Source organism: Mustela nigripes, chromosome 13 (assembly GCF_022355385.1).
Source record: "Mustela nigripes isolate SB6536 chromosome 13, MUSNIG.SB6536, whole genome shotgun sequence".
NCBI classification, from domain to species: Eukaryota; Metazoa; Chordata; class Mammalia; order Carnivora; family Mustelidae; genus Mustela; species Mustela nigripes.
Genome location: NC_081569.1, coordinates 141116079 through 141131695, shown reverse-complemented (window position 1 = coordinate 141131695; position 15617 = coordinate 141116079). Strand labels below are relative to the sequence as shown.

Here is a 15617-nt window from a genome sequence, read left to right as displayed (position 1 = left end):
AGACCATGACCTGAGCTGAAGGCAGAGGCTCAACCCACTGAGCCACCCAGGTGCCCCATGGAAAAGTATTTTGTAAATAAATCTATAATCTCCTTTTGGGTCTTTTATGCTGATATATTCTATTTTTTTAATTGGATCAATGAAATAATAAATAAATAAGTAAGTATGAAGTGGGCACAATATTGTCCAGTTACAGAAATATGTGGTTAGACAAGAAACACTGTTAATATATTTTGCAAACAAATGTCTATTAGGAAATACATGGTAGGATGGTGTTATTCTTTCTAAGTAACCATCAGTGTTCATGCTGTCTGCTACAAGACTGATACTGTTCATTTTCCTAAGAAAAATAAAATACATGTTATCCCAATTCATTGCTTATTCACGATGGACGGGATAAAAGGTGGAATGTGGGGGCCAATGATCATAAGGTCTCAGTTTTTTGATCATCGGCTCTGCCTTGTGCTCCTTGAAATGACCCCCCTCGGCTGATTCGGACATTCCCCCAAAGCCACGAGCTTTGTGGTTGCATCTATGTATTAAGAGCATAGGAAACAAGAACAGTCAGAATTCTTTACTTGGTTTGGTGGTCTTTTAAAACTAGATTTTAGCTGCACAATTAATAATGTGATATAAAGTTAAGGATCACAACCATAGCCAGATAGTAAATTTGAGGCTAATAAGAAGCATTATAGTAATTAAGCTATATAGGCAACATTTTGGTTAATTAATGAAAGATACTGTCAGTAGGAAATAATTCTAAAGACAAATGTTGGATATATTTAAGACTCTTGTTTCAAGTTTTTGTGGTCTCCAAGCATTTATTGTATTGTTGTTAGTTAATTGATGAATTAATTCAATAAAAACATGTAGACATTAGTGACTGTAATGAGGCCCAAACGTGACTGCTCATGTCTGAATGGCAAACATGGAAATTAATTAGTCTATTCCCTTTTTTGGAATTGTTTCAGTGAATGTATATCTGGAATGTACAAAGATCATACTCTCATAGTGATTTTGTGCACACAGATTCATTGTTATTAATGGACTAATGATGGAACTATTAAGCAAATACAAATAAATATGTAAAGAACTAGAGGGCAGAACATTGTCTCACTGTTAAAGGTTGTGACCAAGCAAGTTGTATCAGTAATAGCCATTGAAAGCAGTGATACCCATTAAGAAATAAATGGACAGGGGCGCCTGGGGGGCTTGGTGGGTTAAGCCTCTGCCTCCGGCTTGGGTCATGATCTCAGGGTCCTGAGATCGAGGCCCACATCGGGCTCTCTGCTCAGCAGGGAGCTTGCTTCCTCCTCTCTCTCTCTGCCTGCCTCCCTGCGTACTTGTGATCTCTGTCTGCCAAATAAATAAATAAAAATCTTTATTAAAAAAAATCTTATCCAAATATACTAATAGAATAAAAACACATGAACACAACTAAAAACAAGATCCTCATCTGTTCTTGACTCCTGTGTATAAGATCCCGTCAAACGATGGGAATAGGCTACATTTCCTGGTGTGCTGGCCCTCGGAATTCAGAGAGAACTCATCGCGGAGGACTCAGACGCCACCGGGGGTCATCATCGGCCCCGGACGGCCCTTCTTTACCTTCCTTGATTCTGCACTGTTTACTGACTCACTCGCTCATTTACTAACAATGATTTAAAACTTTATTATTCAGAATAATGCAAGAGTCACCATACCCCAATCTGCATAGAGAATTGTTCTCACATCAACATATCTTTTTGGTTAATTATCTTAACTTTCACCTCTGATATAATTTAAAAAACCAAAAAATAAAAAGATAATGTGAATTTAAAAAAACAAAAAATAAAAAGATAATGTGAAAAAATTACCTTAAACCTCATGCTCGTAATAATATAACATTTCATAGGAATTCAATAGTCATCACTAGGCTACAGTTGCCTACCTTTAACTCTACATGGCACTTTTAAAAATAAACCAAATATCCTTAAAAAAAAAAACAACAAACAAACAAACATAGCTGAAACCAAGACGAGAACTTGACGATTACTCACATGGGGTCTCCATGCTTCTAACATACAGATGTAATCATGGAGCTCACCAGCCTCACACAATGCTTCCTCAGTGTGTCTGTCCAGAGAAGTACAAAACACAGTCAGTGAGAAAAAAGAAAGTTAAGACCTTATCTCCACTGATCCCTGCTTTCCATATTTCATTTCCTCACTTATTTTTCACTTAATAAAAGGAACAACCTCATCCTTGACACTGGCTCAGAGAGACTAGACTCTTACCAGTATTAACATTCAGCTAAGAAGGTAACATCCTTTCTCTACTTATTTCCTAATGAATATAAATATTTTCAATTTCAATATTTTTAGTGGTTCTATCACGGATCCACTAAGAATAACAAACTCAAACATATAAATTCAAAATAAGAACATGATCTTTGTATATCGCTAACATCCATGTACAGAATCCAACAGAACAGAAGGAATAGTTGTTATCACGTTGGACCTCAGATACCCAGATGCGCACTGCCCATCATCCATGGATCAGCCGTCACCTGTCATCATCACTGGTCCATTAGAGGCTCCCTTGCTCTCAACTCCTTTCTACACTTGTTTTGATTAAATAATTAATTCACTGAAAAGATTAACATGAGTATAATTTACAAAAACCCAAGAATAAGATGCCTGAATGCCCTTAACTTCTAATATAGAATCATTGCCAACACAGCTTCCATTTCTTTTATTAATCAAACTCAATGTTATGTAAGAAATTAATGAATACAATGGTTTATATCATATTTATTCGTCAGCCATAGTGAACATTTTCATGATACTTATTACTTTCTAATAATACCACAAACACACACAAATGACCCAAACAAAAACAAAATTTTTGACCATTACTCTCCTTGTTCCATCGGTCACGTGACAAGCCTGCTTCCCAATGGAAGACGGAATCAGCTGGAGCCCCTGCTTTGAAGAGGACAAAACAGAAGGGGATGAAAAAAATTGAGGCTTTCTCTCCACTGACCCGTCCATCCCACCACTCAGTTACATAATCACGTGAGCACTTATTAACTTAATGGATATATTTATTCTTGCCTTACAAGTAAACTTCAAACTTGGAACCACATCAACAGTTCCAACAACAACTGACTACAGCATTTCGTGACTTTACTCAACCCCGGTCAAAGATGTAGCACACCCGGTCCTTTCTATCCAATGTATGTTGATAATCTTTTACCTTGTTCTGTATTTACCAAAAACAGAACTTCAGTCTCCTCACCTTTATTCATTTATACATGTGTTCATTTATCCTATCATTAATCGTTTCATACATTAATTACTAATTACTAATACTTTCATAAATCAATTACTAAAATTCATAAATTACTAAGCTCCATAAATTACTTACGAACATCAACAATGAAATCCTTCTTTATTACTGACATCTGTATAGAGGATCCCCAAACACAGGAGAAACAGACTAGTGTATTTATGGATCAGATCTGAGTTCCAGACATTTACCACCAGTTTTCATCCTTGGTCCAAGACTCACTCTTTCCCTTCTCATAAACATTTATTTATTAATTCATTAATAAAAAAATACACATAAATCAAAATATAAGAATATGGTCCTTCAGCATTCCTAACGTCTTTATACGTTTATACATTAATATAGTCTCTGTAATATTACAGTGACTCAATCTCTCTCATTAACTGACCTTGGTGTTACATTTATGGATTAGTAAACATAATGCTACATATCAATCCAGTAGTAAACACTGTTATATTTTGCCTTCTCTGATTTTATTTAATACCTTGGAATAAACACACTGAATAGCCCTAAATAAACCAAGATAAAAGCTCTGAGTCTTACTCACATGGTCTCCACGCTCCTCCAACGTAGATGCAAGCAGAGGGCTGGCGACCTTGGACGAATGTTACCGTCTGCCGGAGTGTGTCCATTCTGAGGAGTACGGAGCAGAGCACATGATTAAAAAAAAAAAGAGAGAGAGAGAGACATTATTCCACTGATTCCTGCTTTAATTCTTCCATTTAGCCTGGCATTTAGGAAATCATTACTGAAAAATATTTATTTCACCGTCTTCCACAAAAATGTACTACTTTGAACTTCCCAGTGATCCAGGATATAAAAACCATCTACAATGTGTCCTATCTCATCCGAGCCAACGAGGGGACAGTCATATACCATTTCCTTCTCTTTGGACTTCAGTGTTTTCAAAATATATTAATAATACTTCTTGCCTCCCCACATATTTTTAAAATTGGACAATGTTCCTACAATGTGTATTTTTTTACGTATTTCCTTACTGCTATTTCATTGATCTGATTATAATCGAGAATGGAAATGCAAGGGGAGAAAGACCGCCTCTCTTCTGTGTTGGACCTCAGAGTTCCAGACACGTATCACTCATCATCCGTGATTCATACGCTGGCAGTTATCATCACTGATCCAGAAAGACCGCTTTCTTCTCATTCATTTCTACATTCTTCGTTAATCAGTAATTCACTAATTGCTATTTAAAACTATATGATTCACAAAACCTGAAGAAGGAACGTTTATCTATAATATGAATCTGGAATCATTCACGTATCACTCTTCTCTCTCATCAGTTATCCTGCTTTTCATAAATGCACTGATCAATGTAAGGGTTCGTTTCAATCCTGTATTCATTACTAGGCCCCAGCTGGCCTTCTCTGGTTGTAATTCATATTTTGTATGAACACAATGACTATCCTTAGCAAAATACCAGAAACAAGACAGGAACTTGGACCATTACTCACATCCGTCTCCTGTCGCCCCAGTACAAAAATACAACCTGAGGGCCCTTGATCAGGGAGAATCCTCATGCAGGTGTAATCTGTCCATCCTGCAGAGTGTAAAGCAGAGCATATCACAGAAACAGTCAAGACATTCCATTCTATTGGTCCGCGCTTTTAACCTTTCATTAAATCCACTGTTGGTCAACTCTTAATTTGGTGTAAATATTTTATTCTCTTGAGAAAATGAATAACTTTGCTTTACCAATGACCCAGAATCTGAACATTGTCTACGACTTACACTCTCCACAGCATCCTTAGCCATACATCTAACGGTCATGTAGCTCTCACTTCTAATTAAACCTCAGAGTTTCCAAAGAATGTTCATAGTATTTCTTGCATAATCACGTATTTCTTGCATAATCACATAATTGGACAATGCTTCATTACATTCCCCTTTATTTATGTCTATTGATTATTTAACTAACCCAATTATAAAAATTGAAAGAAAATGCAGGAACAATAATAGCAAAACAAGATCCTTGTGTATTCTGGACATCTGTCCACACGGGATCGCTTCAAACAATGGGAATGCACAAGATTTCTCTTCTGTTGGACCTCAGAGTTCAAGACACGTATTCATCACATATGACTTATATGCCATCAGTGGTCATCATCAATCCAATATTATCCCTCTTTTTCGTTATTCATTTCTAATTGTTTACTGAGGAAATCATTAATGCACTAATAATTTTAAATGCTGTAATTCATAAAAACTGAGGAAGAACTCAAATGTCCCTACTTCTACCTAGATCATCCTCACATCAATGTATCTCTTGAATTAATTTAATGAATGATCCTTTAATTAATATTGCTTACATCAGCTCCCATGTATCTGCTTTGAGACATGGGTAGCACAGTCTGTGATAAAACATAGAATTAAACGTTGATTTCCATTGAGTGTTGCTTTCCACATTAATCATGCACGGGTTAACTAGTATAATAGTCTACATAGCCCGCATTTATCAGGGAAATGCAGTGCCTCTTTTCATTATACGCTGTAGGTTTTTAATAATACAGTGAATGACCTAAAACCTTAAACCAAGAAAATCATATCACTGTTACTTACATTAATCCCCATCCTTCTACAGAGGCAAGCACAGAACTCAGGATCATGGAAGACGTTACGTCTGCTCAGGTGTGTCCGTTCTGAAGAGCACACAGTGGGGCAAGATAAAAAAAGGACTGAGGTATGGTGTTCGCGGGCACTGGCATCCGATCTTTAATTTACTCCCTTATTAAGTAATGAATTACAACACCGTATATTTTTTTCTCGTAAGTAAAGGAACGCTATCAATCTAGCTGATAAAGAATCTGAACATTGGTTATTACTTATCCATAACTGCATCATCCTCAAAGAGCAAGTCCTGTACCATATGCTCCCTTGTAGACATCAGCATTTTAAATACGCACTAACACTATTCCCTACCTAACCACCTATTTTTATAATTGGACAAGATTTCGCTGCTTTAATCTTTATTTATTCACATGCTTGTTGATTGATTGTTTCATTGATCTAATTATAAAAATTAAAAGAATTTTCATTTTTTAAAATTAAAAAATTTTTTAATGGACAAGGACCTATAACCAAGATCCTTGTATGTGCTTGGTGTCTGTCTACAGAGTCACCTCAAACATGACAATAAACCAGACTCCATTTCTGCTGGACCTCAGAGTTCCAGACACGTATTCATCGTATCCGACTCATACGCCACCAGCGGTCATCATCGATCCAGTGTTGTCCGTTTCCCTTCACGCAACTCTATGTTTCTGTCGAGTTATTCATTGAATCGCTCGTAATAATGTGAAAACCCTGTCATTCACAGAAGCCCAAGAAAACTCAGGATATTCTTAATCTCTAAATAGAATTATTCTCACATCAATATATCTCTTTAAAATTATGTTGTTATTCATTCAGGTATTAATCAATATCATGTTTCATACAATTCAGTATTTGTCACTGAGCTCCTGTTGGCCTTCTGTGATTCTAATGGAACTCTCAAGTAATATAATGAATTCCCTGAATAATAAAATCACGGAAACCAAGACCAGAAACGGGATTTACTCACGCTGTTCTCTGCACGTCTAACAGAGGGATGCGACCACCGAGCTCGCCACCAGGCAGGATTGCTTACATCAGCTCAAATGTGTCCATTTTGAGACATGAAAAGCACCGTCGATGATAAAAAATAAAATAAAATAAAACGTTCATTTCCATTGATTCTTGCTTTCCACATTTCATTTACACGGTCATTGAGATATCTAAGAATGTTGCATTAACATTGATTTTTGTTTGTTTTAACAACAACAGCAACAAAAATCCTCAGACTTAAGATTGATCCAGAACCATAAACTTGACTCTGATGTCTAAATGACTACTGGCTAGAGAAGTGACAGTCCTGATCTATTTAGCTCTTAATGGGTGTCAGGGTTTGCAATTTTCCTGGTTATTTCTTGCCTATACACTGGTCTTCGGGGCTGAACAATGCTTCACGCGTTTATGTTTATCACCATTCGTATTCCTCAGTGGTTCTACCCTTGATCCACTTGTAATAATAAATATAAATGTATGACCCAGTGAAACCATTCTCTTTGCGCTTTCCATAGGATCAACTCACAGAAAGGACTGTGTATTGAATGGGACCTCCGCGATCGACATAAATACTATCAATCATCCGTAACTGACCTGCCACCAGTTATTCTCATAGGCAGATAAAAGATCAACTTTGCCTTTACTCATTTCTACATCTGTATCAATTCAATCATTAATTCAATGATTATAGTAAAATACCTGATTAACAATGACCAAAGATGGGGAGGGTATGTGATTTGGTGAGTGCTGTGAAGTGTGTAAACCTGGTGATTCACAGACCTGTACCCCTGGGGATAAAAATATATGTTTATAAAAAATAAAAAATTAAAAAAAAAAAAAAAAACAATGACCAAAGAATCAACAAATTGGATATTCCTAACTTCTATCTATAGAATAATTGCTAACATAGATAATCTCTCTCTCTCATTAATCAATCTAAGTGTTACATAGTATCAATAATCAACATAGTATTTATCACTGGGCCATAATTTACTTTTTGATTATTTTTTTAAAGATATTATTTATTTAATACAGAGAGAGATCACAGGTAGGCAGAGAGGCAAACAGAGAGAGAGGGGGAAGCAGGCTTCTTGTTGAGCAGAAAGCCTGATGCGGGGCTTGATCCCAGGACCCTGAGATCATGACCTGAACCGAAGGCAGAGGCTTGACCCACTGAGCCGCCCAGGTGCCCTACCTTTTGATGATATTTATAAAATTTCAATAATAATGTGAATATCCTTAAACAAACGACCCAAACCAAGACAAAATCTCTAATTACTACTCACCTTGCTTTAGTCTCCTAAGGCGCAGGCAACATAACGACCATGATCAGGGTAGAGGTGAAATCAGCTGGAGCATCTCTACTGAAGTGTACCAAGCAGAGAACATGAGAAAAAAATGAGACGTTCTTCCACTACCCTTGCTTTACATCTGTCACTTGGTCTGGCCTTCAGGAAATCGTTACTGGAGAATATTCATTTAATTACCATTTATAAAAAGGAACCGCTTCGAAGTTCATCAACATTGTCAGTAACGTGACCAGTCTATACCATCCAAGCCAAAGAGGGAACAATCATGTACCATTTATTTCTCTATGGACTTCAGCATTTTCAAATTATATTAATAGTACTTCCTGGCTCCCCACATATGTTTAAATACTTCTACAATTCACTTTTTTTAAATATATTTTCTCATTGGTGTTTCATTGATCCAATTACAATCAAGAATGGAAATGCACAAAGAGAAAGACCCTATCTCTTCCGTGGTGGACCTCAGAATTCCAGACACGCATCGTTCATCATCCGTGATTCATACGCCGGCAGCTATCACAGACCCAGAAAGACTGCCTTCTCTTCATTCATTTCTACATTGTTTATTAGGTCATTAATTCACTAATTATAAAACTGTATGATTTCACAAAAACTCAAAAGGGCCTTGATTGCCGTGATAGATATCTGGAACCATTCCCATGTTATACCTCTGTCATATTTATTATCAGTTTTTCATAAATGTTTTAATCAGTGGAACACTTCATTTCAACCTCGTATCTGTCACCAGGACACAGCTGGCCATTTGAGCATTACTACCCAGGAATCTGAGTTGATTTCATCTTTTCTATTACTGCAGTAAAGAGGGTTGGACACACCACCCAAATCAAAACAAAAACTTTGGTTATTACTCATATTGGTCTTCCATCTCCTAAAACAAAGACTCAAGCCTGGAACTCATGATCAGGGAAGAATCCCAGCTCAGGTGTGCGGCGTCTGTCCTCGGGAGTGTATGGCAGAGCCCACGAAAACACAGGCTGAGACACTGTTTCCACTGGTCTTCGCCTTTCCCCGCCCACACAGTCAGTCATCTGGGATCTGGGCCATCACTAATCTGATGTATGTATGTTTTCCCTTAAGAAAACAAACTTCAGGGCGCCTGGGTGGCTCAGTGGGTTAAGCCACTGCCTTCGACTCAGGTCATGATCTCAGGGTCCTGGGATCGAGTCCTGCATCGGGCTCTCTGCTCGGCAGGGAGCCTGCTTCCCTCTCTCTCTCTGCCTGCCTCTCCATCTACTTGTGATTTCTCTCTGTCAAATAAATAAATAAATAAATAAATAAATAGAAAACAAACTTCAAATTACCACTGACCCAGTCGACAAGCACTATGCAGGACTTATGCTATTTATACCGTCCTCAGCTGTACAGGTAACAGCCACGCGCAACGTGCTTCTAACTGCACATCGGGGTTTTCATGGTAGAGTAATAGTATTAATTATTAATCACTAATAATAAATTAATAAATTGAGTCCTAGTTATTGCCTAACCACATCTTTTCATAATTAGACAATGCTTCCCTCTCTTCATCATTTTATTTATTTATTTATCTATAGGACCTCTTATTTACCTATATGTAAATTTACATTTACATATATGTAAATACATTGTATGCATATATGTATACTTACATACATGTATACATAACGATACATATAAATGCATGTACACTAAGACCAAAATCAAGATCTTGCTATGTTCCTGACATCTGTCTGTTACAAATAATAATGAGAACGGACTGGATTAATTTCCTGTTGGACCTCAGAGTTTCACGTATTCATCGTACAGGACTCATGCGCCACCAGTGGTCATCATCGATCCAATACTGCCTCTCCTTCTATGTTACATTCTTTGGAGATTGAGTGAATCACTAGTTCACTGATAATTTAAAATCCTATTATTCACAAAAAACAAAATGTCTTATTATGTCCTTAAACCGAATATACATCACTATCCTTCATTATTATCTCAATTTTCCACACGCGCATTAATCAATACAGTGTTTTCTCAAATTCAATATTTATCACAGAGCTACAGTTAGCCTTCTGTGATTCTATATGGAATTTCTGAATACGGCAAATGAGCCGGAAAAAATCACTGAAATAAAGAAAAGAAATTGGACTATGACTCACATGGGACCCTGTGCCTCTGTCACACCGAAGCTATCGTAGAGCTCGCCACCTTGGAATAATGCTTGGTTAGCTCGCATCTGTCCATTCTGGGAAGTACAAACCATAGTCAGTGACAGAAAAAAATGATAAAAATTTAATCTCCATTGATACTTGCCTTCCACATTGATGTTCCTCAGTCTTTTAGGAATCTAAAAATTTTCGTAACATAGATCTTTGTCTCTTAACAAAAAGGAAAACTTCAAACTTGACACTGACCCAGAACAATGAAACTGACTCAATTATTCATGTCTATATAATCCTTAGCAAAAGAAGGAAAAGCCAGGAAACAACTATTTCACGAAGGGCATCAGTGTCTGCGAATTTTATTACTGACATGACAACATTACATTCAGAATTAGGGAATAACTAACGTTTTCCTCTTAATCTATTATTTATATTTTCTTTAATGATTCTTCTTTACATATATTCTAATTTTTTATTATTTTCTTCCCTTTTTTTATTGTGTCATGTTTGTCACCATACAATAACCTCATTAGTTTTTGATGCAGTGTGCCAAGATTCATTGTTTGTGTACAACCCCCAGCCCTCCATCTTTCATGATTCTATCACTGATCCATCCATAATAACAAATATAAATGTATTCATCCAAGGGGTACTTTCATGGCTCAGTCGGTTAAGTGCCTGACTTCTGATTTTGGCACAGGTCATGTTCTCAGGATCATGGGATCTAGCCCCGTGTCAGACAGATACGAGGTTGAAATGAAGTGTTCCACTGATGAAAACATGCTGGGCATGGTGCTTTCTTAGCATTCTCTCTCTCCCTTTCTGCCCCTCCTTTCTAAAAATAAGTCAGTAAATAAACTAATATATAAATTCACCCAGAATAAGGATGTAATCTTTATACATTCCTAGCATCTATCTGTAGGATCAAATAAACAGAGAAAATAGAATACTAATTATATTGCACCTCCGGGTTCCAGACACATACTGTCTGTTGTCCACTGACTCCTCCCCACCAGTCACCGCCACTGGTTCCAACAGAGGTTACTTTATCACTTGTACATTTCTATCAATGGAAACATACCTCCATTGATCATAATAAAATCAATACACTATTCAGAAAAACTGAGGCAATACTTGAATATTCCTAAACTCTTCCTATAGAATCACTGCCAAAATAGATCATATCGCTTTCAATAATAAATGTTACGTATTATCAATCAGCGTAATGTTTCATATCATATTTATCACTGAGCTGTAATTAATATTTCCTTGTATTTACTATGTTTTAATCAGACCATGAAAGCCCTTAAACAATGACCCAAAGCAAGGAAAAAACGTCGATCATTACTCACGTTAGTCTCTTTCCTGTAAGAGGGAACATGGTGCCCTGGACCAAAATGAAGGCAGAAATCACCTTGACCTTCTATTCTGAAAAGTACCAAGCACAAAGAGTGATAAAAAGATTAAGACGTTCAACTGATCCATATTCCTGTCTACTGATTCTTTCATGATTCAATTGTATTAAGAAAAGCAAGTGCATGAAGAGAAGGAAGCCGTCTCTCCTGTGCTGGACCTCAGAGTTTCAGACACGTATCACTCATCATCCGTGACTCAGACGCCGGCAGTTATCATCCCTGATCCAGAAAGACGGCGTTCTCTTCATTCATTTCAATATTGTTTACTGACTCACTTATCAACTCACTAGTGATAATATTCAGATTCCATTATGTACAAGCCCCAATAAGGCCTTGATATCCCTAATATGCTTCTAGACCCATCTTTCTATCGTTGTATCCCTGCCCTGGATCGGTTTCTCCTACACGCTTCCTGAAAATCAATACGCTGCTTCCTAAAAATCTCCTAGTTGTCAGTAGGATAAAGAGAACCCTCTTTGATTATATTTCAAATACTGGATTACGACAGTAAATATCCTTAGACCAACAACCCAAACCAAGAGAAGAAATGCGATTATGCTTACACGGGTCTCCAGTCTCCTAAAACAGATGCAAACGCAGAGGTCGGGATCAAGGGAGAAATCCTTAAACCAGGTCCAGTGTCTTTCTAAGAAGTACAAAGCAAAGCAGGTGATAAAAACAGTTGAGACATTCTCTCCCTTTATGCCAGATTCAACGTCCACACAGCTCTCTAGGCAATCATTAGTCTGGTGTATGTACTTCGGTCTGTTACAAAAACCAACGACTTCGATCATACCACTGGGCCAGAATGTGGACATGATGTAATTCACACTGTCTACATCATCCCAACCCTAAGTGGTAACAGTCAAATAGCATTTGTTTCTACCTGAACTACCGGGTTTCCATAATAGAGTCATAGTATTCCTTGCCTCACTATATATTTTTGTAATTGGACAATGCTTTACTCTAGTCATCTTTATTTATTTATTTATTTATAGGTTCTCACATTTATCCAATTGTAAGAATAAAATAAAAATGCATCAACACCAAGACCAACAGCAAACCTTTCCTTTGCTCCTGGTATCAGTCTATAGGATGCCTTCAGACTGGGAATGGAGTAGACCAGGTTGGACCTCAGAGTTCCAGACACGTATTCATCGTACACGACTCATACGCCACCAGCGGTCATCATCGATCCAATACCGTCCCTCTTTTTCTATTTGTTAATTGATCAGATCATTAATTCACTACTAATTTTTAAGTGGGATGACCCCAAGGAGACTTGGTACATACAAGTCCCACATCTGTACACAGAATTCACCTCACATCAGTGTCTCTCCTCAGTGTCTTCAGACGGCAGACCTGCGTTCACCAATGTGCTTCGTACGTTCTGTATTTAACACGGAGATCCAGCTGCCTTCCTTAATTCTATTTTATGTGTTTTAATAAATAGTACTAATAAATCATCAATTAAAATTTATAACCAACAGGGAATAACCTTTAGAAAATCCCCTTAAACTGACAAGAGATCGTCAACTGTCACTCACAGGAATCTCCGTCCTGTTATACAGAAGCAACAGACCTCGCGCCCCGGGAAGTCACCGAATCATCTCGTGCGCATTCATTCTGAGGAGTACAGAACACAGTGGAAGATTAAAAAAAAAAAAATTGGAACCTAATCCACACTGTTCCTTGCTTGCTGCATTTCATTTACCCAGTATTTGATATTCATTTCTGTTTCTTTACATACGTATGGTCATCTTATAAAAATCTGATCTTTGGTCTGAGAAACAATTAAAGTGATTCCCACTTAGGCACGCCTATAGACCCACAGCCAAAGAGATGACCTTTGGTCCACTTATTTCTTAGTGGACATCAATCAGTTTTTCCAGCTTTTCACATTAATATATTCTGCCGTGGGGGTGCCTGGGTGGCTCAGTGGGATAAGCCTCTGCCTTCGGCTCAGGTCATGATCCCAGAGTCCTGGGATCAAGCCCCGCATCGGGCTCTCTGCTCAGCGGGGAGCCTGCTTCCCCCCCCCTCTCTCTCTGCCTGCCTCTCTGCCTACTTGTGATCTCTCCCTCTATGTCAAATAAATAAATAAAATCTTAAAAAAATATATTCTGCCTTGATACCTGGGGTTTGTATTTGGACAATACCTCACGCTATTCTTCCTTATGTGTTTATCTGTATTTGCATGATGGTTCTACCATTGATCCATTAATAATAACGTCTGTATCTATGAAACAAAACAAGAATGTGACCTCGTACTTGACAGCGCTCTGTAGAATCGATTTCAAGAGAAGGAACAGACCAAATTACGTTGTGTTGGACCTCAGAGTTTCAGACACATAGTTTCATCGTCCATGACTCCTATGCCACCGTCCTCATCACTGGTCCAGGACTGAGTCTCTTCTTAGTTCATTTCTACTTTTGTATCTGTGAAATCATCAGTTCCTTGGCAATTATAAAAATAATACATGGGGGGCACCTGGGTGGCTCAGTGGGTTAAAGCCTCTGCTTTCGGCTCAGGTCATGATCCCAGGGTCCTGGGATCGAGCCCCGCATCAGGCTCTCTGCTCAGTGGGGAGCCTGCTTCTCCCTCTCTCTCTACCTGCCTCTCTGCCTACTTGTGATCTCTGTCTGTCAAATAAATAAATAAAATCTTTAAAAAAAATAATAATACATGGTTCACACGAACCACAGAATAAGATCCTTGAATATCTCTAACGTCAGTTAACAGAATCATTATCCAGACGGCGTGCATCATCTCCATCTCCTACATTACTCATCAGTCAACGTGATGGGTCTCATCCCATTTGCCACGAGGCCTCGGTTGTTTTTTTAATCAATTTAATGCTTTTTAATGATACCCTGATTACCCTGAAACAAGTGGCCCTTTCCAAGACGACCATTTTGACCAGTATTCGCCTCCATCTCTTTCAGTGCTCACAGGGAACATAACAGTCTTGATCACGACGGAAGCTGAAAACAGCTCAAGTGTCTATTCTGAGGAGTGACAAGCAGGAAGATAATAAAAATTTTGAGCTCTTCTCTCCACTGATTCATATATCCCACTGTTCACTTGCTGTCATTTAGGCATTTATGAAATTATTGTAATTTTCCCCTTAATACATCAAATGTCGACGCTGTAACAGATTCCAGTAATTACGACTTATTCCCCACATCATTCTTACTCAGACACGGATCTTTTCTTTTCCATTCTGATGCACACTAATATCATTTTACTTATTATATATTACAGCAATGAACACTGCTTCACCCTCTTCATGTTTATCTATTATTTGTTTGTATATTTTTGTCACTCTTTTTTAACAATACTGTTAGACATGCATGTCTAGACATCTCTCCCGAGGATCACTTCCAGTAGGAGAAAGGACTAGATTTTTTGTGTGTCGGAACCCAGAGTTCCAGACCTGTGATGTTCATCGTCCAGGACCCTTGCGCCACCACTCATCATCATTTACCCAGGCATGTCCCTCATGATCTCCAAATCATGTCTACATGTTTTGATTAATTCATCATTTCACTAAGAATAACAAAACAATACCTAGGGGTCACAAAACCTCAAAACAAGTCCTTCCATATCTCTCACATTTGTCTGCAGAATTAATTCCCACTAACAATATATATCATCCATTAACTGACCTCAATGTTTTTCCTACATAGACTAATTAACACATGTTTCTTATTAACCTGATTCTAATTATTGGGCCATGGCTAGTCATCAGTAGTTAGACTTCACAACTTTTTTAAATAATGGAATGAAAACCTTTTTGAAAAACCACCAA

At 37.8% G+C, this 15617-nt stretch overlaps 1 long non-coding RNA gene, 9 other non-coding genes and 2 pseudogenes across 20 annotated transcripts; all 12 read right to left on the bottom strand.

Moving 5' to 3' along the window:
• Window positions 1-1521: 1521 nt before the first annotated feature.
• On the bottom strand, window positions 1522-1591 carry LOC132000528 (small nucleolar RNA SNORD113/SNORD114 family; annotated as a pseudogene).
• Window positions 1592-2493: 902 nt separating this feature from the next.
• LOC132000516 (small nucleolar RNA SNORD113/SNORD114 family) lies at window positions 2494-2568 on the bottom strand. Its single transcript, XR_009399368.1, has one exon. It is a non-coding gene; the product is annotated as a small nucleolar RNA SNORD113/SNORD114 family (small nucleolar RNA).
• A 204-nt stretch (window positions 2569-2772) lies between these two features.
• On the bottom strand, window positions 2773-14808 carry LOC131998927 (uncharacterized). 11 transcript variants are annotated; one of them, XR_009398933.1, is made up of 12 exons: window positions 14679-14808; window positions 13353-13431; window positions 12369-12451; window positions 11743-11818; window positions 10388-10473; window positions 8217-8294; window positions 7630-7718; window positions 6908-6978; window positions 5908-5987; window positions 4803-4888; window positions 3878-3963; window positions 2773-2963 (listed from the first exon to the last, which is right to left on the bottom strand). It is a non-coding gene; the product is annotated as an uncharacterized LOC131998927 (long non-coding RNA). The 11 variants fall into 11 exon arrangements; XR_009398930.1 differs by having other exon boundaries at window positions 2773-2966; window positions 14688-14808; XR_009398927.1 differs by having other exon boundaries at window positions 14688-14808.
• On the bottom strand, window positions 4399-4473 carry LOC132000496 (small nucleolar RNA SNORD113/SNORD114 family). The gene has a single exon (XR_009399354.1). It is a non-coding gene; the product is annotated as a small nucleolar RNA SNORD113/SNORD114 family (small nucleolar RNA).
• On the bottom strand, window positions 5391-5462 carry LOC132000498 (small nucleolar RNA SNORD113/SNORD114 family). Its single transcript, XR_009399356.1, has one exon. It is a non-coding gene; the product is annotated as a small nucleolar RNA SNORD113/SNORD114 family (small nucleolar RNA).
• On the bottom strand, window positions 6502-6573 carry LOC132000493 (small nucleolar RNA SNORD113/SNORD114 family). The gene has a single exon (XR_009399351.1). It is a non-coding gene; the product is annotated as a small nucleolar RNA SNORD113/SNORD114 family (small nucleolar RNA).
• Window positions 8696-8767, bottom strand: LOC132000518 (small nucleolar RNA SNORD113/SNORD114 family). Its single transcript, XR_009399370.1, has one exon. It is a non-coding gene; the product is annotated as a small nucleolar RNA SNORD113/SNORD114 family (small nucleolar RNA).
• Window positions 10010-10077, bottom strand: LOC132000500 (small nucleolar RNA SNORD113/SNORD114 family; annotated as a pseudogene).
• On the bottom strand, window positions 11958-12032 carry LOC132000503 (small nucleolar RNA SNORD113/SNORD114 family). Its single transcript, XR_009399359.1, has one exon. It is a non-coding gene; the product is annotated as a small nucleolar RNA SNORD113/SNORD114 family (small nucleolar RNA).
• On the bottom strand, window positions 12933-13004 carry LOC132000483 (small nucleolar RNA SNORD113/SNORD114 family). The gene has a single exon (XR_009399341.1). It is a non-coding gene; the product is annotated as a small nucleolar RNA SNORD113/SNORD114 family (small nucleolar RNA).
• LOC132000505 (small nucleolar RNA SNORD113/SNORD114 family) lies at window positions 14134-14206 on the bottom strand. The gene has a single exon (XR_009399361.1). It is a non-coding gene; the product is annotated as a small nucleolar RNA SNORD113/SNORD114 family (small nucleolar RNA).
• Window positions 14809-15221: 413 nt separating the features above from the next.
• Window positions 15222-15296, bottom strand: LOC132000520 (small nucleolar RNA SNORD113/SNORD114 family). Its single transcript, XR_009399372.1, has one exon. It is a non-coding gene; the product is annotated as a small nucleolar RNA SNORD113/SNORD114 family (small nucleolar RNA).
• Window positions 15297-15617: the final 321 nt, after the last annotated feature.